The 23,194-nt window shown below is 34.7% G+C and overlaps 2 protein-coding genes across 3 annotated transcripts in view; one reads left to right on the top strand and one right to left on the bottom strand.

Moving 5' to 3' along the window:
• The window catches only part of LOC140146699 (protein-tyrosine sulfotransferase 1-like), a 200,790-nt gene that overhangs the window by 136,360 nt on the left and 41,236 nt on the right, over positions 1-23,194 (top strand). For both annotated transcript variants that reach the window (XM_072168572.1, XM_072168571.1), the window contains exon 5: positions 8,306-8,398. The gene's annotated coding sequence lies outside the window, so the exon portion shown is untranslated. The remainder of the gene's footprint in view (positions 1-8,305; positions 8,399-23,194) is intronic.
• The window catches only part of LOC140143944 (uncharacterized), a 98,172-nt gene that overhangs the window by 60,581 nt on the left and 14,397 nt on the right, over positions 1-23,194 (bottom strand). The gene's annotated exons all lie outside the window — the stretch shown is intronic.

Genomic DNA, 23,194 nt, shown 5'->3' with positions numbered 1-23,194 from the left:
ATAAAGCAATTGAGATTTGATGCTTGAGGATGTTTTTATAAAAACCGCCTCTTGGCATGTGTAGAGATGGTAATAATGTCCTCTTGGGATTATCAGTACCTTGGGGTCTCTGTCTCTATAGATGTGTTCAGACGAGGCATGATCTAGATTATCACTACCTTGGGGTCTCTATAGGTGTGTTCAGATGAGGCATGATCTAGATTATCACTATATTTGGGTCTCTATAGATCTGTTCAGACAAGGCATGATCTAGATTATCAGTACCTTTGGATCCCTATCTGTCTGTATAGATCTGTTCAGATGAGGCATGATCTAGAGATTATCAATACCTTGTGTTATCTCTGCCTCTATAGATGTGTTCAGATGAATCTGATCTAGAGATTACTAACCTTGGGGTCTCTATATCTGTCCTATAAGGATAGTCTACTTCATAGTCTATTTTGGACATTCATACAGTACTTCAGTATCAACTCATAATCTCACAACAATTGCAAGTTACGAGAACCGCTCTCATCTGAAAACTGTGACGCTCTGAGAAAAGGGGAAGGGGTCACTGAGGATGTGTTGTGTTTTATGGAATGGTGCAGCTATACTTTGATCAGCTCATAATCGGCGAGAATTTTAACATAGCGGATTAATATCAATATATATCTTATTTAGAGAATTGTCTTGTGACACCTTGCCAGAAAAATCACAATTTATTAATTCAAGTCCTATACTTGTCTACTTTCTTTAACATACACATTGTAGATCTTCCAGATGAACAATATCACTCTTAACGCGGATCTACTTTTTTGGCGTAGTGGTAAAAGCCTAACAATTCCCGCCGATTACGAGCTGATCAAAGTATAGTGGGAATCATTTTTAAAAAAGGGAGTGCAAATCAGTCTATGTAAAGAAATGTTGACTCTTGGCCAGACTGGTCAGGAGACTGGTAGGCCTACATGCTAACTTTTGAAGGATTGCTTGGAGGTAGCACACTATCAAAGAGATTGCTCTGGTAAAAGTCAGATTTACTAACACAATTCTGATTCACACAGGTGCTAAACCTACCTCAGGTTGAAATGGAATGTCTCTCTTTGTAGAATTGGATGATGTGGAATCATCATTGTCCACAAGGGACATATCTGGAAGGTATTTGGAGAGTTTAAGTGACCTTTTCCATCAAGAAGAAATTGATATGATGGTTTGTTGAATTATTGTGCCAAGAAGAATAGCATCTGACATAGCATTGTGTGTTTTCATCAAATCATGGTCGTACATGTGATATTTCACTTCAAAATGGCTTGGACTTGATATTACACAAAGCTGGATGCATAGTCACGTTTCAGTACACTATAAAAGTGGAAATTTTTGTGTGATTATTTTTTCACGTTTTGCCAATTTTCAACTGTTTCTCTTGTTTTAAATTTGTGATTCTAAGTTTCCTTACATTAGCCTGTATACAAAAGGAATATATTCACATATTGTTATTTTCGCAGTAGAAGTTTGGAACGTGAAAAGCACAGAAATAAATGTAGCGCAAATATTTCCATTTTTACAGTACATGTAGTCTTCTTCAATGTCAGTTTGATTCCACTCCTCCACACAAACTGTCTGCCAATGATAACACCATGGGCACTGACTGCATTTCTTACGGAGGCCCTGATTGGTTAATTACATAATATAATCATCTCAGTAACCAATCAAAATAGAGCTTTTAGATATCTTGGTACTTTTAAGCTTTATCTCCTGTCAGCCCTACTGACTATTCGTACCATATCTCTGATTGGTTAAATACATGATATAGTCCTCTTTTTAACCAATTAAAGTAGTTCTTAGAGGCCGATAATTTGGGTTAACATTACAAACCCTTTTGATTGGATGAAATCTTTCCCACAACTTCATCAAGCATGACTTGAAACAAGGCTTTCAATCAGCAACTTAACTTTAACACTCCAAGGGCTTTTTGGTGACTGGAAGGGAAAGAAGGAAGGAATAAAGGCTGTGGTGGGATTTGAACCTGAGACCCCTAGCATGCCAAGGACTAGGTCGGGACACTTAGCCACAGATCTTCCGCTGGCTTGGCCAATGGAAGCGTGCCTATATATCACTTAGGGTGATTGCATCATCACATCACATGGGATGCACACATGACCAGTGCACATTAAGTAGTATTTTGTAGTACCTGGTAGCGTTGGGGTTAATTTTCTTGAGTTGTGACCATAGTCATGTAGAGTGATACAGCCCTATTTTAAGTATCAAACTCAGAGACTGAAATTAAGTTCTTGGGTGTACCTTTCTTGTGTCGCATCTCGCGACCAATCAGAAACAGGCAGGCCCCTGGATTGTGGCACTTTAGATTTTGCTACATTTTAAAGTACTACAAGGAATTTTGTTAAGAACCCTTGTCTACAATCTGGCTATGTAAATAGCCAGTTTACATAGCCAGATTGCTCATTTTCCCAGTGCAGACTTTGAATTATTCAACTAGTTATCATGTGCAAAGTATGTTTGATTTTCCTCGTAATGATAATAAAGTATGAAACAAAATAGCATCCTTGTTTCAAGTCACCTTTGCCAATCAAAAATATATGGATCAAACAGCGGGTGAGTGAGAAAAAGGAGAATGGAGAAACATTTTGTAATACGCTTCACAATTCAGCATTTGGCTGCGATGTATCTATATTTGTTAATAAAACCTAAACCTAAACCTAATCTAACATTTCCCAGTTTCAATAGTCGTAAAGTTTCAGGCTCCAAAACCCTGGAAAAAAAATTTGGGACACTAATACCATCCACTAAAATTACCCCTCTCAGTCCCCCTGTACAATGTTGATTGAAATTGAAGCCATATCATCAGCCGCATTGTTGGGTCTGTAGGGGTTGGGGAGGAATATGCCTTAAAGAAATTTTCAATATATGCAAAACATTTTGAAAAACACCCAAATAAATGCTATGCATATGGTGAAGACAATGATAAAGGATGAGGCTGTTTCAGCAGGTGGCCCAACACTGCGGACGTTATCTTATGCATAACGATAGAGGACAGGTTGGAAAGTAGTGTGTGTGTGTGTCCTCGATTTGAAGGCGATTGCACACACATCCATTCTATATCAGTACATGATGTATAAGGAGGCTCATATTTTTTGCCATTTACAAGCCAAACAAACTATAGGATAGGAAAGTGAGAGAAAGAGATAGAGGGGCATACAGATATACTATTACTCATCATTTTTAATTTCTATCCAAACGCCACAAGAGACTGACAGGTCTGTTATTGTTCATTATTTTAAATTCTTATCAAACTAAAGACGACTATGAAGTAGTCAGCCAATGCACTCAATCGAATGCGCTATTACAATTGAAATCATTACACCCTTATGGAAGACATGACCTTAATTTTCTACACAGGGAGTGTGAATTTCAAAAAAGGGTTACCTGAATGGGTGACTCCATTAGACATCTACACTCTTTGTGTGGGAGATTAAGGTCATGTCTTCCATAGGGGGTGTATGGATTTCAACTGGAATAGACAATTGCATGCAATTTAGATGGATGTTTGATCAGATTTACCCAGGAGGCACAAAGAGAAAAATAGATGGAAATTGACTAGGAGTGGAAACTTTACTGATTCAATAGGCTATTCCATTAAAAATCCACACTATCCCTGTGGAAGATTTAGCTAACATCTTCTACAGAGGGAGTATGAGTTTCTTTGGTATAAACTTCCATTTGAAAGATACAGGTAAAGCCATAGTACAGAGGGAGTATGGGTTTCAAAATGATGAACAGTGACTAATTACATTTGAAAAATATACTCCCCCTGTGGAAGATATTTGCAAAATCTGCAACAGGGGTAGTGTGGATTATAAATGGAATAGCCCAATGGTCTTAATATTTATGAGGGAAAAATTAACAAGATGGAGAGCGTTGGCAAACATTGCCTTGCTATATTTTTTGTCATAAAAATCAAACTACATGTAGGCTATAATGGAAATCACAGCTGGTAATTCTTACTTTTGACTGTTATATAAATTTTATCATTTGGTGGATATGTATTTTTACAAATGATGGTTTATTGTTAAATTTTCAAGAGAGAAGGGAGACATGATGGCTAGGGGTGAGCGATTTTTCTAAACTGATATTGCATTTAACGGGCGGTTACATGTGAAACGTTTAAACGTAGACACCCTTAATGATGGCATCTCTTACACAAGACAATATACCACCACACACTTGATTGCATGAATCCATGTAAAAGTACCTCTCTCATCCATACTTGACCGTGCGAAAGTTCATCGCAGTTATGTAGTCTGTTATGCATTGGAACTTTGAACTGTACATGATTCTGAAGAGGTACTTTTTCTGCGCACGCATTCGGGGAGATTATTTCATGCTTCGGGTTTAATCGGAATAAATCGTTAAAAGTCGGTTTGAAAAGGTCTATTCATTTTGAAAGACTTCAGGGGTGTGGCAATTTCAAATAGAATAGCCCATTTTATTATTCAAAATATGTCTGCCTTCACCATTTAGTGTTGCCAAAGCCTTGATTTTGTAGCCCAATCGGGCGACTTTTGAAGATGTCCCCTATGATTTAAATCATTTCCTGTCCTATAGAAACCAATGGTTAAGAAAAAAATTGGGTGACTTTTCAACATTGGCTCCTTCAACCTCCGGTAGTTTCCTGTCCCATAAAACCAATGTTGAAGAAAAATATTGGGTGACTTTTGATTACTTGACCAGCGATTCGGACTGATCGGCAACCCGGTCACATTTTCTTCTAAGTTTGTTTGTCTGGTAAATACTAGAAGAAGACAGGTGATCAATCATGGTATCTCAAAAAGGATATATTTTAAGATTTCCCCATCGAAGTAGACATGATATATCACCGACTCGCGAATGCTCTGACAGATTCACAGACCATTATTGATGAATATTGAATAAATCATTGCATCTTTACCGACTAGTCTCCGGCATAAGTTGCTTTACAATCATTTGATTGGAAATCCCCAAGCATTTGTCAGAGTTTAAGGATGGTGAGACTAACTGCTAATCCATTGTATTTGACAAATTTGAAATATGAAGTCAGCTGCCAGTTGCTTACAGTTATGTAAAATTGTACTAAAGGGATTTTCATGTGACTTTTTTTGTGGCTACATACAATATTGAAGCAATGATGTGTGATTTGCATAAAGAATAGATTCCTATTTAAATGTTAGTTTTCACTGAGCACATTGTCCCCTTTTAATTTTGAGCCAAACAAATGAGGTAAAACGAAGAAAATTAATATTTCATTCCAGCTACAATGCATGTATTAGCTTGCCGATCATATTATTATCATGATTATTGGCGTAGCTTCACACAGTTGGGATGTACAAACAAGGCGTAAGATGAATAGCGACATGCACACAGTTTGTACGTCAAGACGTAAGACGATTAACAAGATGCTCCCAGTTTATACGTCACTGATTCAATGATTCAACGATACACATGCACGTGATGTATTTAGACCACTTTTTTACAGAATAAATCAACAAAATAGCAAAAACATTGAAGTATTAGAGATTTTTTCTAGTTTGCTAGTTTGACTCTCGAACATTTACAATAAAAAACTGTTTTGCGCTAGAAATTGTTGTTTTGGGCAGCTAGGCGGATTTAGAGATTTTTTCTAAGTAAAAGAGTCCAAGAGCAGAAATATTTGGTGTCAAACCACATTTGTATAGATTTATTTGCATAGCAAATTAAACACAAATTTTCGGTCATAGGAAATTTTTTCTAGTTTGACTCTCAAGCATTTACAGGACTTATTTTTATTATATTGGCAATAAAACTTTCAAATTCTATTGCCAATATAATAAAAATTAAGTTAAAACTGTTTTGCGCTAGAAATTGTTGTTTTGCGCAGCTAGGCGGATTTACTATTAGAACATAAAAAGATAGTTCAGTTAAGATATTTAAGTTAACGACATGCGAAGGATAGTGTTTGGCTTTGTTCATTTCATATTTTTCATACAAAATTGATTACACTGTATGCTGTGATCAAGCAGACTCAGTGTATTGTTGCTGCAATTAGATTTTGAAATATGACCAAAAGAAGCCGCCAATAGTTTTTTGCAATATGGGTAAAAATAATCATATTATATAAGCCTATATAAGTGCATAGTTACTCACTAATCTTTTGGTCTGAAATGGACATATCACAAAAGGCCACAAAGGTATGACCACCGGAGTGGTGTCAACTGAAAGAGAACAAGTAAAAAATATAATAAAAATAATTTCCCCACAGGTGGGGTACTAAACAAAGGTGCAAAAAGCTGAATTTTCATGATTTTTACAAATTTCCAAATGATCAAATCACTGAATGAAAGTACTGCTTGGTAGACACTCTGAATATAGAATCTATCAAAATAAAGCATTTCTTTCATCTAAAATCTTGATATTTTTTTCAAGATATCTTACAAAGGCGCTAGCGCACATTTGTTTGTCTTTCTTCATATGCTAACCACAGGCAGGTGAAATAAGTGATGGTTTGTATTTTATACAAAAATAAAACATTCATAACCTATGCATTTATTCACTAATATAATACATTATGTACATGCATAAAGAAAGAAAATAGTGGAAAATGACACCAAACAGTGTTTGGATTAAAACGTAATATTATGTAAATAAAGTTAATAATGATATTATAGCTGTGTCCCTTTTTAACTGGCTCATTTCCTACTATATGCAGCTTTTGGTATTGGGTCATGTATGGGCGATTCCAAAAAGTTGAATTAAAAAAAAAAGATGTGATTTTGCAAAATCATGTGATTATCCAATCAGATTTTGTGTCTACGAACTAGACCACTCCCACTGACTAAGAATGTCTGGTCTTTTCTTGTTCTTAGCTGCGTGGTTAAACATATTTGTTGTGGGCTGGTAAAAATTATATTCATTATTATCTGGTCTATTCTTTTTACAAGCTGCATTTAAACAGATTTGTTGTGGGCTGGTAAAATCATGATATTTATTATTACTAGCGGTCACCTGTCTTTCGCGGTCAGGGTCTTTCGCGGTTGGTAAATTTTGTACATTTTGTGTACATGTAAATGTTTTATTTAATGTGATTAATGGTATGAGAGGAGATGATCATTTAGAACTTAGAAGTATACTATTAAGTATCTTTTCCATATAAATCAATGGCTTGAAATTGCAATTAGATCATGTTTTGCCCCTGTGGGATGCTGGTCGCTCTGATATTTAAGATTTTTATGCATTTGTTTCTACAGTACTTTTTAGCCCATTTTGGACAAATTTTTGTACCTTTTAGCTCATTTTTTATCATTTTCATCCAAGTTTGTCCCCCACCTTGAAATGTACCTTGCTGCCCCCGCCTCCTGCAAAAGTCCTGGCTACATCACTGAGCAGATGAACACAATTTTATTCACATCCCTCTTGGCCCGCTGTGGCCTGCTGGCTGATCTGATATTTTAGATTTCTATGCATTTGTTGTACTTTTTATTTGTTAACCCATTTTGGATAAATTTGTCGTACTCTTTAGCCCATTTGTGACAATCCGCCCCCCCCCCATGAAATTTGCCTCGCTCCCCCCCCCTCTCTCTCTCTCTCTCTCTCTGAAAAAGTCCTGGCTACACCACTGTGCAGCTGAAACAATTTTATTCACATTTCCTTACACTCTATTTCATATAAAGTTATGATCATATACCTGATCATACATTATGCTGATAACATTAAACATACATGTAGCACTACCACAAAGCAGAGTAGGCTTATTCATGGTGTGGTTTGGCAACCCTGATTAATTTGTCCTTCAAAAGTTTCACTTTTAGGTTCTCCATAAAAACACAGAATACATGCTAATGTTGATCAATTAGTTGAATAAACAATAGATGTTAATTGAGTTTCTATAGTTGCTTCTACTGTGTCATGTAATAGTTAAGACTAAAGGCATAATATCCTCACACCGATGACAGGATAGAAGGCCTAATTCAGGCTATGTCAACATAAGTGTATTTGTGTTGGCATGCAGGTGCGCTGCCACTGCCTTTGCCCTGCCTTTGAAACTAATTAACATAATTTGACACCCTTAACTTAAACAAAAACAAAATTGGACGTTTTATTGGGGTGCGGACAACTTTACTCTACGCAACACAAAAATCCGTTTTCCGAAATAATGTAAAACGTAGAAGTTTTTAGCCTTACCAATTCGCCAAACTCAGTAATTTATTATAGATTACCACAATAAAAAAAAGATAAACTGTACTGGTCATTTAGATTTGGCTGGATTTTAAAACAAGTTGTTCTTTTTCTTTCTGTTTAGATTTCAGACCGACCCTTTGCATCATCTGTGCTCAAAGCTTGAAGTTAGATTTTGACTTGATGTTTTTCTGAGAACTTAGGAGACATTCTTCAGGTAAGTCACACAAATAAATATTATTTGAACTGAATAATTCAGTTTAAAAACCAGCTGGCATACATACATATGTTTTATTGGTTGATTTGCTTACAAATACTATCAAATGTAATGACAATACTATTTAAACGATGTCACACCATCATCAATCAGATGCCTGATTAAGTCCGATGGTATCAGAGACAACACAGCAAAGTGAGTTGTAAATTTTAGTTCCAGTAATAAAAAAAAATATGTCAAACATTAGGCTTACATATTTGGTTCCGGTTTTTGGTACATACAATTTGCCATGAAGACCAGATTTTCAAATGTATCAAATTGAATTAAAAATACAGTTTAGAATTATGTAAGTTTTTAATCTTTCCCAAATCTGCTTGTTAACCATCTCAACTTTCCTCATTGACTATTCTAAACATGTTGCATTTAATTGATGGTCAAAACACTCCTTGATTCATGCATCACTGCATCCTCCACAGCTTCCACCTAAGAATAACATACTCAAACAAGACAGCAAACCAACATAAACCTTGTTGATTCCATCCTGGATCTTGCCCTCATGGGGTACAGTAGTTTAGTCCAACTCAGAGCAAACTGTTTCTATATCTTCTCTAACACCAACGACAATTCTCGCATTTCACAATAAGGCGCCGCCAGCGGTTTGTGATGTAATCGTGATGTAAACGTGATGTATCATGGGAAAAAGTCGACATCAAAGCCCGCTCAATGCAAATACTACCATGTTATTACATGAGAACATGTGACAGTCTTTTTTTTAGTTTGTCAAAATAAAGGTGTTACACGCGAATCGATACTCAATAATACTTAATAATGTGATTTGAAATGTGCACAATTAATTTTTGTGCACAATTAATCGATTTGCGTGTAATACCGTTATATTGACAAACTAAAAAATATTGTCACATGTTCCTATGTAATAGCATGGTAATATTCGTATTGCGCGGACTTGGATGTCGACCTTTTCCCATGACACATCACGATTACATCGTAAACCGCTGGCGGCGCCCTTATTGTGAAACGCAAGAATTGGGCTATTCCAATTAAAATCCATACACCCCTTTATGGAAAACATGATCTTTATCTACCACACAGGGAGTGTGAATTTTTAAACAGGGTTACCTGAATTGGTAAATCCATTTGAAATCTACACCCCTGTGTGGGAGGTTAAGATCATATCTTCCAAAGGGGTGTAAGGATTTCAACTGGAATAGCCCAATATTGAGTCCAATTCAAAACAACCTGTTTCTCTTCTCTAACACCAACGGCAATGGGCTATTCCGGTTAAAATCCATAACACCCCCTCCCCCATTATGGAAGACATGACCCTTATGTTCAACACAGGGAGTGTGAATTTCAAATTGGGTAACTTGAATGGGTCATTCCATTTGAAATCTACACCCCCTGTGTGGGAGATGTCTTCCATAGGGTGTTTGGATTTTCAACTACATCAATTTGTACAGCTTACAGATCACACTCAGTTGCATTTTCTAAAGGTTTTCAAACACAATTTTAATCGCAGAATCTATATATTTTAAATGTGAAAATGATCTATCTTCAGACTCGGAGAGATATAAATTATTCAATTTTTTAGTCTCATGTGTTAGACTACCGCCGCTTCTTATTCCCGTCATGCAGGCATCTTGCTGATGAGTGTCTAGGCCGATGTTTCTAAATTTGTACAGTTTCATAAGAATTTTAATTTGAGAAGTAATTTGTGTGGATGTCTGAAGATGAATCGAGGAGGGGACAAGGGTGATCAGAAATGCATGACTGTATGAATGAAACTATAAATTAACGAAAAAATATGCATGATTGTAGTATTGTGTGTGAAGTGTTTCGGCAGGTTGTATAGCTTCGTTTAGAGTTTTAAATTTGATACTTTGAAAAGAAAGAAGAATGCTGCTGTTGAAAGTTATATTTGATATTTTGAAAAGAAAAAAAAGTGATGTAAAACGTGTGTTAAATTGGGTGTATAGCAGTGATTTATTCTGCTATGCATTGCACGTTGTTGAAGTGTGATAATGGAGGGGAGAATGCATTTTGCCTACAGAATTAGAATTGTGGGACAGCAATGATGTGAACAATGGATATAATGAATTATGAATGTGATTATGATAATTTGGAATTGAATTTATCTACTGCTGATAGCAATATTATGCAATACATGCTATAAGCAACCATATTATATGCAAGATACTAAAAGCAAAAACGTTCTACTGCTGATACAGCAAAATGTAAGAATTTCGATTGAATGGTTAATAATGAAAGTGATCCATTTTCAGGTACAGAGAGTATATAATTATTCTAGAATATCTCAATGTAAAAATCAAGATGAAACTAATTCAGTCTCATGTGATGGACTACTTCTGCTTCTTATTACCATCATGTAGGCATGTTCAGTTGTTGAGTGTCTGGGCTGATATTACTAATTTTGTAGCATTTCAGAAGAATTTTAAACTGGGAAGTAATTTGTTTGGCTGTCGAAAGATGAGGTGAAGACAATGATGATCAGAAATGCATGACTGTATGAATAAAACTATAGATAAATGAAAAAATATGCATGATTATAGCATTGAGTGTGAAGTGTTTTGGCAAGGTGTATAGCTTTGCTACTTTCAAAGTCTTAAATTTGATACTTTGAAAAGAAAGAAGAATACTGCTGTGAAAAAGTTATATTTGATATTTTGAAAAGAAAAAAAAGTGATGTAAAACGTGTGTTAAATTGGGTGTATAGCAGTGATTTATTCTGCTATGCATCGCACATTATTGAAGTGTGATAATGGAGAGGAGAATGCATTTTGCCTACAGAATTAGAATTGTGGGACAGGAATGATGTGAACGATGGTTATAATGAATTATGAATGTGATTATGATAATTGGGAATTGAATTCATCTACTGCTGATAGCAATATTATACAATACATGCTTTAAGCAACCATATTATAATGCAATATATACTAACTAAAAGCAAACACTTTCTACTGCTGATATTGCAAAATGTCAGAATTTCGATTGAACGGTTAATATGAAAGTGATCCATTTTCAGGACAGAGAGTAAAAATTTATTCTAGAATATCTCAATGTAAAAATCAAGATGAAACTAATTCAGTATAATGTGTTGGACTACCTCTGCTTCTTATTCTTGTCATGTAGGCATGTAAAGTTGTGGAGTGTCTGGGCTGACATTACTAATTTTGTACCGTTTCATAAGAATTTTAAATTGGGAAGTAATTTGTGGGGATGTCTGAAGATAAGGTGAAGACAAGGATGATTATAAATGCATGACTGTATGAATGAAACTATAGATAAATAAAAAAATATGCATGATATAGCATTGAGTGTGAAGTGTTTTGGCAAGGTGTATAGCTTTGCTACTTTCAGAGTCTTAAATTTGATACTTTGAAAAGAAAGAAGAATACTGCTGTTAAAAAGTTATATTTGATATTTAGAAAAGAAAAAACCATGTTGTAAAATGTGTGTAAACTGGTAGCTTTGTAGCAGTGATTTATTCTGCTATGCATTGCACGTTGTTGAAGTGTGGTAATTGGGGGAAGAATATGCACTTTGCCTACAGAATTAGAATTGTAGGACAGGAATGATGTGAAGGATGGTTATAATGAATTTATGAATGTGAATATGATTCAATACAATTTACTACTAATAGCAATATTATGCAATACATGCTATACACAGCCATTAGGCAACCAAAAAAACCACAATTTTCTACTGGCGGGATAGACCTTTCAAGTAGGGCCGGCCTGTCATTTTGTAATGGTGTAAATTAACGATTATTTGTCTAAAAAAACTTGATCTATCTCCAGATTCAGAGAACACATATTTATTCTAGAATATTATGCAGTAAATGCTATCTACAACTGATAGCAATATCTTGCAAAAAATGCTATCTACTGCTGATAACAGTATTATCCAATAATTGCTATCTACTGATAGCAATAGTGTGCAATAAATGCTATCTACTGCTGATAGCATTTTTATGCAGTGTGTGCTATCTACTGCTGATAGAAATAAATGCTATCTACTACTGATAACAGTATTATGTAATAAATGATATCTGCTGCTGAATAGCAATATTACGGAATATATGCTATCTATTGTTTATAGCAATAAATGTACTTTGTATATCAAAAACACTACCGTAAAAACTCGATAGTTAGCATAATGTGCTTACTATAATAGAACGCTTTTAAAACATGCAAGCATGAAGTCACCCATCCACAAAAGTGTGAAGGGTTTTGAGCAAATCATCGATACACATAGTTATACCAACAAGTAAACCTGCAAATGTGTGTCTCAATCCCATTAGCTCAGTTGGTAAAGCGCCAGACTTTGGTACAATTTCATGTTTTCAAAAGCGCTTGATAGTAAGCACATATGTTAACTATTGAGTTTTTACGGTATGTGAAAGATCTCCAAATTCAGAGAGTACATACTTATTCTAGAATATCTCAATGTAAGCACCAGAATGAACCCAATTCATTCGCATGTGTTGGAATACCGCTGCTTGTCATTCATCTCATGCAGGCATCTTGTTGTTGAGTGTCTAGGCTGATGTGTCTAAATTTGTATAGTTTCATAAGAATTCCAATTTGGGAAATAACTTGTGTGGATGTCGGAAGATGAGGTGAGGAGAGGACAAGGATGATCAGAAACTATAAATAAATGAATGAAATATACTTGGTAGCATGTGTGTGTTTGGGGCAGGTTGTTGAGCGTTGCTTAATGCTATCTACTGATGTTAGCAATGCACATCATAATGTTATTATCTACTGCTAATTAGCAATACCTAACATTCTATCTACCCGGGATGTAGCTAGCCTGATTTTAGTGGTGGGCTCTAAATGGCTAAAGTCCACGAATGGCTAAAGTCCATGAATGGCTATGGGCACATCTTAAGTGAATGCGAGTGGTCAGGGAATAAGCTTTTGGGGACCCCACCCCCTAAAAAAAATGTTTTGCTCTGTTTATGAAGAAAAAATCATTTAAAACGGTAGCTACAACTCTTGCTATCTACTGCTGATAGTAATATTATGCAATGGATGCCATCAAGTACTGATAGCAATATTGAACAATAAATGTTGTCTATTGCTTTTAGCAATTTTATTCAATACATCTACTGCTGATAACAATATTACACAATAAATGCTATCTACTGGTGATAGCAATATTATGCAATAAATGCTATCTACTGCTGATAGCAATATTATGCAATAAATGCTATCTACTGCTGATAGCATATTTTGCAATTATTGATATCTAGTGATGATAGCAGTATTGTGCAATAAATGCTATCTACTGTTGATAGCAATATTATGCTATAGATGGTCTCTACTGCTGATTTATGCAATTAATGCTATCTTATGTTGATAGCAATAATATGTAATGCATGCTATCAACTGCTGATAGTAATATGCAATAAATGCTATCTACTGCTCATAGCAGTATTTTACAATAAATGCTATCTACTGCTGATAGCAATATTTTGCAATAAATGCTATCTACTACTGATAGCAATATTTTGCCATAAATGCTATCAACTGCTGATAGCAATATTTTGCAATAAATGCTATCAACTGCTGATAGCAATATTTTGCAATAAATGCTATCTACTACTGATAGCAATATTTTGCGATAAATACTTCTACTGGTGATAGCAATATCATGCAATAAATGCTATCTACTGCTGATAGCAATAATTTGCAATAAATGCTATCTACTGCTAATAGCAATATTTTGCAATAAATGCTATCTACTGCTGATAGCAATATTTTGCAATAAATGCTATCTACTGCTGATAGCAATATTGTACAATAAAGCTGCTATCTACTGGTGATAGCAATATCATGCAATAAATGCTATCTACTGCTGATAGCAATATTTTGCAATAAATGCTATCTACTACTGATAGCAATATTTCGCGATAAATACTATCTACTGGTGACAGCAATATCATGCAATAAATGCTATCTACTGCTGATAGCAATAATTTGCAATAAATGCTATCTACTGCTGATAGCAATATTTTGCAATAAATGCTATAACTACTTATAGCAATACTTTGCAATAAATGGTATCTACTGCTGATAGCAATATTTTACAATAAATGCTATCTACTGGTGATAGCAATATCATGCAATAAATGCTATATGCTATCTACTGCTGATAGCAATATTTTGCAATAAATGCTATCTACTACTGATAGCAATATTTCGCGATAAATACTATCTACTGGTGACAGCAATATCATGCAATAAATGCTATCTACTGCTGATAGCAATAATTTGCAATAAATGCTATCTACTGCTGATAGCAATATTTTTGCAATAAATGCTATAACTACTTATAGCAATACTTTGCAATAAATGGTATCTACTGCTGATAGCAATATTTTACAATAAATGCTATCTACTGGTGATAGCAATATCATGCAATAAATGCTATCTACTGCTGATAGCAATATTTTGCAATAAACGCTATCTACTACTGATAGCAATATTTCGCGATAAATACTATATACTGGTGATAGCAATATCATGCAATAAATGCTATCTACTGCTGATAGCAATATTATGCAATAAATGCTATCTACTGCTGATAGCAATATTTTGCAATAAATGCTATCTACTGCTGATAGCAATATTTTGCAATAAATGCTATTTCTACTTATAGCAATACTTTGCAATAAATGCTATCTACTGCTGATAACAATATTTCGCGATAAATACTATCTACTGGTGATAGCAATATCATGCAATAAATGCTATCTACTGCTGATAGCAATCATTTGCAATAAATGCTATCTACTGCTAATAGCAATATTTTGCAATAAATGCTATCTACTGCTGATAGCAATATTTTGCAATAAATGCTATCTACTGCTGATAGCAATATTTTACAATAAATGCTATCTACTGGTGATAGCAATATCATGCAATAAATGCTATCTACTGCTGATAGCAATATTTTGCAATAAATGCTATCTACTACTGATAGCAATATTTCGCGATAAATACTATCTACTGGTGATAGCAATATCATGCAATAAATGCTATCTACTGCTGATAGCAATAATTTGCAATAAATGCTATCTACTGCTGATAGCAATATTTTGCAATAAATGCTATCTACTGCTGATAGCAATATTTTACAATAAATGCTATCTACTGGTGATAGCAATATCATGCAATAAATGCTATCTACTGCTGATAGCAATATTTTGCAATAAATGCTATCTACTACTGATAGCAATATTTCGCGATAAATACTATCTACTGGTGATAGCAATATCATGCAATAAATGCTATCTACTGCTGATAGCAATATTTTGCAATAAATGCTATTTCTACTTATAGCTATACTTTGCAATAAATGCTATCTACTGCTGATAGCAATATTTTACAATAAATGCTATCTACTGGTGATAGCAATATCATGCAATAAATGCTATCTACTGCTGATAGCAATATTTTGCAATAAATGCTATCTACTACTGATAACAATAGTTCGCGATAAATACTATCTACTGGTGATAGCAATATCATGCAATAAATGCTATCTACTGCTGATAGCAATATTATGCAATAAATGCTATCTGCTGCTGATAGCAATATTATGCCATATATGATATATACTGCTGGTAGCAATATTTTACAATAAATGCTATCTACTGCTGATAACAATATTTTGTAATAAATACTATCTGCTGCTGATAGCAATATTTTGCAATAAATGCTATCTACTGCTGATAGCAATATCATGCAATAAATGCTATCAACTGCTGATAGCAATATTTTGCAATAAATGCTATCTACTACTGATCTAGCAATACATTGCAATAAATGGTATCTACTGCTGATAGCAATTGTTTGCCATAAATGCTATCTACTGCTGATAGCAATATTTTGCAATTAATGCTATCTACTGCTGATAGCAATATTTTGCAAAAAATGCTATCTGCTGCTGATAGCAATATTATGCAATATATGATATCTACTGCTTATAGCAATAAATGCTATCTACTACTGAAAGCAGTATGCAATAAATGCTACATACTACAGCTGCAATAAGAGAACTGGATAAGACTGGCATTAAAAGGCATTAACAAAAACAACAACGAAATAGCTATTTCATTTAGGCCTAAGTAATTTCAACATGTAAATTTATTTAATCAGCTGTGTTAAGTTTGCAGCATTTAATTTAATTGCCTTGGAAATATGATCTAATACTGGTTCTCAATAGGTGGCCTGCAGGCCTGATCCAGCCCACTGACCAATTGTGCTAGGCGCTTGAACAGCTCTGAAATGTACAGTAGACATAACATAACTTCTTGTTTTGCCCTCAAATTCACGAACCTTGAAATGAGTTTTACTCTCTGTTCCCCACAAGCAAATATGATTTAATAACCCATGATTGATCTAAGAGTTGTTGATAATAAAATGCATAATTATAACAAAATATTTTTGATTTTTTGTAAATTTGATAAAGATTTGGGAGTGTCTCGCATTAATTGCTGCCCTTGAAATTGCATAATATTTTCCTGGAAGTGAATTATAAACATAAAAACTCTTTAGTTGTGTTATTTTGTTATTAATTGTTAAGATAACATGGCTGACTATGCATTTAGGCACAATTGTATTCAACCCATTAAAGGGACCAACAAAATGTGTTTTTCTTTCAAATTGGATCAATTGTGTCTCATTTTGCAACCAAACATCCAACACCGTATCTGATCATTGCATTTTATGATGATAAAAAATGTCAAATTCTTGCAGTCCCTGGGTTACAAGGGAGAGATAATTGGTAAAACGTAGGTACTACTTAATGACTGCTGTGAAGACTATTAGTATTCTGTAGCCATGTGTTTGCATCCTGCTTCTCAAGAGGGTCATTACGCAAGCACACTACCAAATGACGTAAAATTTGTACAAAATATATTTTCACATTTTTATAGTAATTGGATACAGCTAATTCAGTAAACCCTGTGCAACCATTTTGACTGTATTTTATATGGGCAACTGAAACCTGTGAAATTAATAAGTGCAATTAATAATGATGCAGTGAAGAATGTCCATTTGAAAATTTGATGATGATGAAAATGACTCATTGTGGGTACATCGCTGCTGACGAGAAAAACGCATGTGGTTCAATTTAGTCTAAGCAGTAAACACTGTTATGTTGACAGCACCACAATTGATTTGGAAGTCAAGTGCAGAGCAAACAGGTCGTGGAGAAAACTACGCGATTGATTGAATCATGTCGTTCTGAGGATGTAAAGAGGGGCAGGTATTTAAAATAGCACTATAGTAAATTAGTATGTTTTGTGTGTGTACATCCGTGGGTACATCTTTCTTGATGAGATGGAGGTATGTGATTCAATTAATTTGAAACGGCAAAACACTAGAACAAGAACACAGTTGAATTCAAAGTCAATTGCAGAGTAAACAGATCATAGGGCAGGCTTCCTCAAATAGATTTGTTGAAGTGCCACATGAAATAAAAGAAAACTGCAAAGTGCCACTCACCGCGGGGGGAGGGGGGAGTCATAGGGGTGTCCCCCCTCTGAAACTATCGATTTTTTGAAATTTGAGGTGCAAAATTAATGGCGCCATTTGGTACAACATTTTGTACTATTTTAGTCTGTCTTTACAAGGATAACATGGGAATCGCATTGTTTAATGTTGAAATGTAGAATATTGGAGATATTCCTGATGGATGAAGTTTGATTTGATTTGATTTTAAAAAATTTTTTATTTATTTATTCTTTTAAATTTAAAAGGCGCCGCGCCCCTCGGGAAGGCGCACACCACTATTTGCGGACCCCTGTCATAGGGGAAACAAGACAAACATGATTGAATCATGTTTTGTGTAGTTGGGTGCTCCCCCTTTATTTTAGGCACCAGAAACAAATTTGTTCGATCTTTGGATTGACAGTTGATGCTGCTCAATGCTTCTCATTAATGAAATAACAACTTCATTAATGAGAATTAATGCTAAATATATATTGGTCAACATCAGTGCAGGCAGAGATCCATATGTTATAACAATTAACAACAGTCAATTAACAACAGTCAATTTTATAAATAATAATGATCAACCAAATATCGAAAGATCGAACTAATTTGTTTCTATTGCCTTATTCATAACAGGTGGTATAGGGAGCACCATACTATACTACAATGTATACTGTATGTTGTGTGTGTGTGCTGTGATGAGATGAACTTATAAAATATGGTTCAATTTAGTTGAAGCAGTACAGTGTAAAATCAAATGCTGTTTTGTTGACAAAAATGCAGTTGAATTCAAAGTCAGTTGCTGAATAAAGAGGTCATGAGGAAAGCTACTCAATTTGATTAAATCATGTCTTGTGTAGTTTAGAGGGTGATCCACCTTATTCATATGAAGTGGTATAGGATAGTGGTATAGGGACCACTATATGGTGTGTTTTGTGTGTGTATCAGTGATATAATATCTTTCTTAATGAGATGACTGAATGTGGTTCATTTAGTGGAAGCAGCAAAACACCTGTTCATTTATGTTGACAAGAACACAATTGATATCAAAGTCAATTGCAGAATAAACAGGTCATAGGGAACAGCACACAATTTGATTGAATCATGTGTAGTTAATAGGATACACCCATCTCCTTCAGTATGTTTTTTGTGTGTACAGCAGCTAGTACATCTTTCTTGATGAGATGAATGAATGTGGTTCACTCGAAGCTGCAAAACACCTGTTCAGTTATGTTAACAAGAACACAGTTGATATCAAAATCAATTGCGGAATAAACAGGTCATGTGAATCATGTCTTGTGTATTTAAAGAGTATACTCCATCTCTTTCATAGGAGGTGTAGCCAGCAATGTACTAAATCAGTTTCTGTTGTGTATACACTCATTCATGATGGGGTGAACGCATGTGGTTCGATTTAGTGTAAGCAGTAAAACACTGTTATGTCGACAGGACAATTGATTTGAAAGTAAATTTCAGAGTAAACAGGTCATGGGTACAGCACACAATTTGGATTGAATCATGTCTTGTGTAGTTAAGGGAAGGGGTATGAACGTTTGGACAGTATTTATTGTGGGATATTAGAGCACATCAGACATCAAATTGCATTCTGAATATGAAGAATGTCCTTCTGATTTCAAATAATTTTGATTTTTTGAAATTCACAATGCAATGTAATACACATTTTATGGCAAATCATTAAAAATTGTAAAGTAAACTTTATAAATCTGATGATTTATATTTGAAGTGTATGTAGGTGGGATGAAAAGCCGACGATCAATTGAAAATTTTGACCTTTCGTATTGAAGATATGGATTTTTTCCCCAAAACACCAACAAAAATTAGGTCCTTTTGGGAAAAAAATCCATATCTGGTCCTGTGTCACAACCTGGGGTACCTTTGTGTTACATAGTGAAAAAATGAAATGGTTCAAACATTTTAGCTACACATCTCATTTGAAGTGGTTCATCCTTCTGAGCATTTTGACACCTTTTTTATGGAAATCGGTTAAAAAATGAGAGAGTGCGGGCAAAAACAATCACAAAGTAGGGAGGATGTAACCCCACCTCTTTTTTCTACATTTACAATCATTCTGAGCAAGTATTGGTCTTTCAAATGAACTTTTGTATTTATTTACTTGGTTTAGATGTCTGGGAGTTCATTTAGACATTTTTTTACTAGATTCAAATTTTTAAAGGGGGTTTTAAATCAAATTTACGATATGATTCCCTCCCCCTAATCCTCCTCCCCCTAATCCTGAGCCACCCTTGGCACATTTCATGCCAAACGTCATAAGAAAATAATTGAAAAATATTTTAAAACAGGATAAAAACATGAGTAATATAGAATAAATTAGCCTCAATTTAAGACCTAATTGAATCTTCTAAGTGAAGGAATACTCAAGAGACAGTGTTTTGAAATCCAAACTGCACATCAAAATGTAACAAAGCCACCTTTTTGGGTACCCCAGTATATGGCACAGGATCATCTTCAATATGAAAAGTCAAAATTTTCAATTGATCGTCGGCTTTTCCTCCCAGCTACATACACTTTAAGAATATATCATTAAATTTATAAAATTTACTTCCAGGATTGTTATATCTCAAAAATGTGAAAAATATCAAATTTTATTAATTTGTCATAAAATTTGTATTATATCGTGAATTTCATAAAATGAAAATTATTTGATATCAGAAAGACATTCTTCATTATTCAGAATGCAATTCGATATGTCTGATGTGCTCTCATGTCCCACAAAAAATACTGTCCAAACGCTCAGAATGCTCATTCCAGTTCCCTTAAGAGGATACTCCATCTCTTTGAGGTATAGGGAGCACTACACTAAATCAGTCAGTTGTGTGTTCAGCAGTAATAATCTTTGGTGATGAGATGAACGCATGTGGTTCAATTTAGTCTAAGCAGTAAAACACTGTTATGTTGATAGTACCGCAATTGATTTGAAAGTAAATTTCAGAGTAAACAGGTCATGGGTACAGCACACAATTTGGATTGAATCATGTCTTGTGTAGTCAAGATGATACTCTATCTCTTTCATAGGAGGTATAGGGAGCACTACACTAAATCAGTCAGTTGTGTGTTCAGCAGTAATAATCTTTGGTGATGAGATGAACGCATGTGGTTCAATTTAGTCTAAGCAGTAAAACACTGTTATGTTGATAGTACCGCAATTGATTTGAAAGTAAATTTCAGAGTAAACAGGTCATGGGTACAGCACACAATTTGGATTGAATCATGTCTTGTGTAGTCAAGATGATACTCTATCTCTTTCATAGGAGGTATAGGGAGCACTACACTAAATCAGTCAGTTGTGTGTTCAGCAGTAATAATCTTTGGTGACGAGGTGAACACATGTGGTTCAATTTAGTCTAAGCAGCAAGACACTGTTATGTTGATAGTACCGCAATTGATTTGAAAGTTAATTTCAGAATGAACAGATCATGTGGAAAACAACACAGTTTAATTGACTCATATATTGTGTAGTTTAGAGGATACTGATCTCTTTCATAGGGGGTGCTTTCAAGGACCCCAATGGAATTAAGCTTTCTTCAGAAGGCTTTTTGGGCTATCCTTGGTACTCACTGGTATTTCTTCTATTATCACCTTGTGCAATAGTTTATTCTGGTACCCTGAATTACATATATGTACAGTAGATTTTAATGTATTTTATCCATAATGTGCAATCTATTGTATTTTCTATTTGTTTGCAATTTTTGATGTATATGAAATGAAATGAAATGAAATGAAATGAAATGAAATGAAATGAAATGAAATGAAATGAAATGAAATGAAATACCAATTCAGTATCTGTGTGCGGGAGTGGTGTACAACCGTAATGAGTTTATGCTAAAATAATTTTGTTTGGGAATTTGAGGTTACTCTGACAAGGCTATTCCACTTTATATCCGTACACCCCCTATGAAAGACATAAACTTCATCTCTCACACAGTGGCTGTAGATTTCAAGTGGAGTCACTCATTCAGGTAACCCCATTTGAAATTCACACTCCCTGTGTCGGAGATTAAGGTCATGTCTTCCATAGGGGGTGTATGGATTTATACTGGAAGAGACCATTCAAAGAGGATGGTTCAACTGTAAGCTAAAGGCTTTTTTAAAAACATAAAATTTTAATATTTTCATTTTATACTATGTGAGAAAATGTTAGTCCTTGACAGGAAATGTTGGTGATTTAATATGCACTTCCCCATATGGTACCAGCACATTTCAACAATTTACTCATTTGTTCATTTTGAACAATTCCAACTCAAAATGAAGGTGCTTTACTCACATTTTAATGGCGTTTCAAGTGGCTTCATCAGACTGGGTGTTAACTCATCACATCTGACTGTTTCCTTTTATCAGCAACAGGAACCGGCATAGAGGGCCTGATGAGTTGGGTTGGCAGAAAAGGACACGCTGCCACAAAATTTTACTTTGTAAACATACAACAAGTTGAATTATTAGCTAATTTCGGCTGCTGAGACTTAGCAAAATGAAAGAGAACATCATTAAAAACATATTTGATACTTTTCAAAAAGTTGACTAAAAATCACCTTAACGCTACTTTGGAATGAAGCCGACGAATTGTCAATTTCCTTGAACATAAATCTTTCTTAAAACAATTTGCGACAGAGAGTCAATCAAAAAGTCTCATCTAAAATAACTTAAAGTGAATCAAATATTTACTTGTTTAAATATGACATTTAATTCAGCAATGAGTGCGGTTTACCAATCACTCAAGTCAGTTGGTTCTATATTATTGGATTACATGATGAGGATGAAACATGATATTAACCCTGCTGTATGATAACACATATAGCAGTAGCCACACACATGGATTTTTGCTTAAGCAATGCAGCTCTCAAGCAAAAACTTTTGGGGAAACTGCTTTGTGTCTTATGGATACTGATGTTCCCAAATTGATCCTCAAAATGTATCCCCAAGAAATTTAGGGATATTCGTACGATAATTGATTGATTGATTTTATTTGGTTCCATATAAAACAGCATTATAAAAATACAAAGTACATAAATATATAATACTAGATTTCGCGGTTCTCGGGTCGGGCGCTTCTCGTGATAGGCCTATTTCTAATTACCCAAACCCGTTACCCATATACCCGCCCTGACTTTTTAAACTACTATGAAATGCGTCTCTCAATGATCAAGACCCATCTTGACACAACTTAATCAACTCTGTTTTATAAGTGTGATGCTTACTTTGGTAGTTCGGTAGG

The sequence above is a fragment of the Amphiura filiformis genome, chromosome 2 (genome assembly GCF_039555335.1).
Source record: "Amphiura filiformis chromosome 2, Afil_fr2py, whole genome shotgun sequence".
Lineage (NCBI taxonomy): Eukaryota > Metazoa > Echinodermata > Ophiuroidea > Amphilepidida > Amphiuridae > Amphiura > Amphiura filiformis.
Note: the sequence above shows the minus strand (reverse complement) of the source record. Positions and strands in the feature narration are given on the sequence as shown.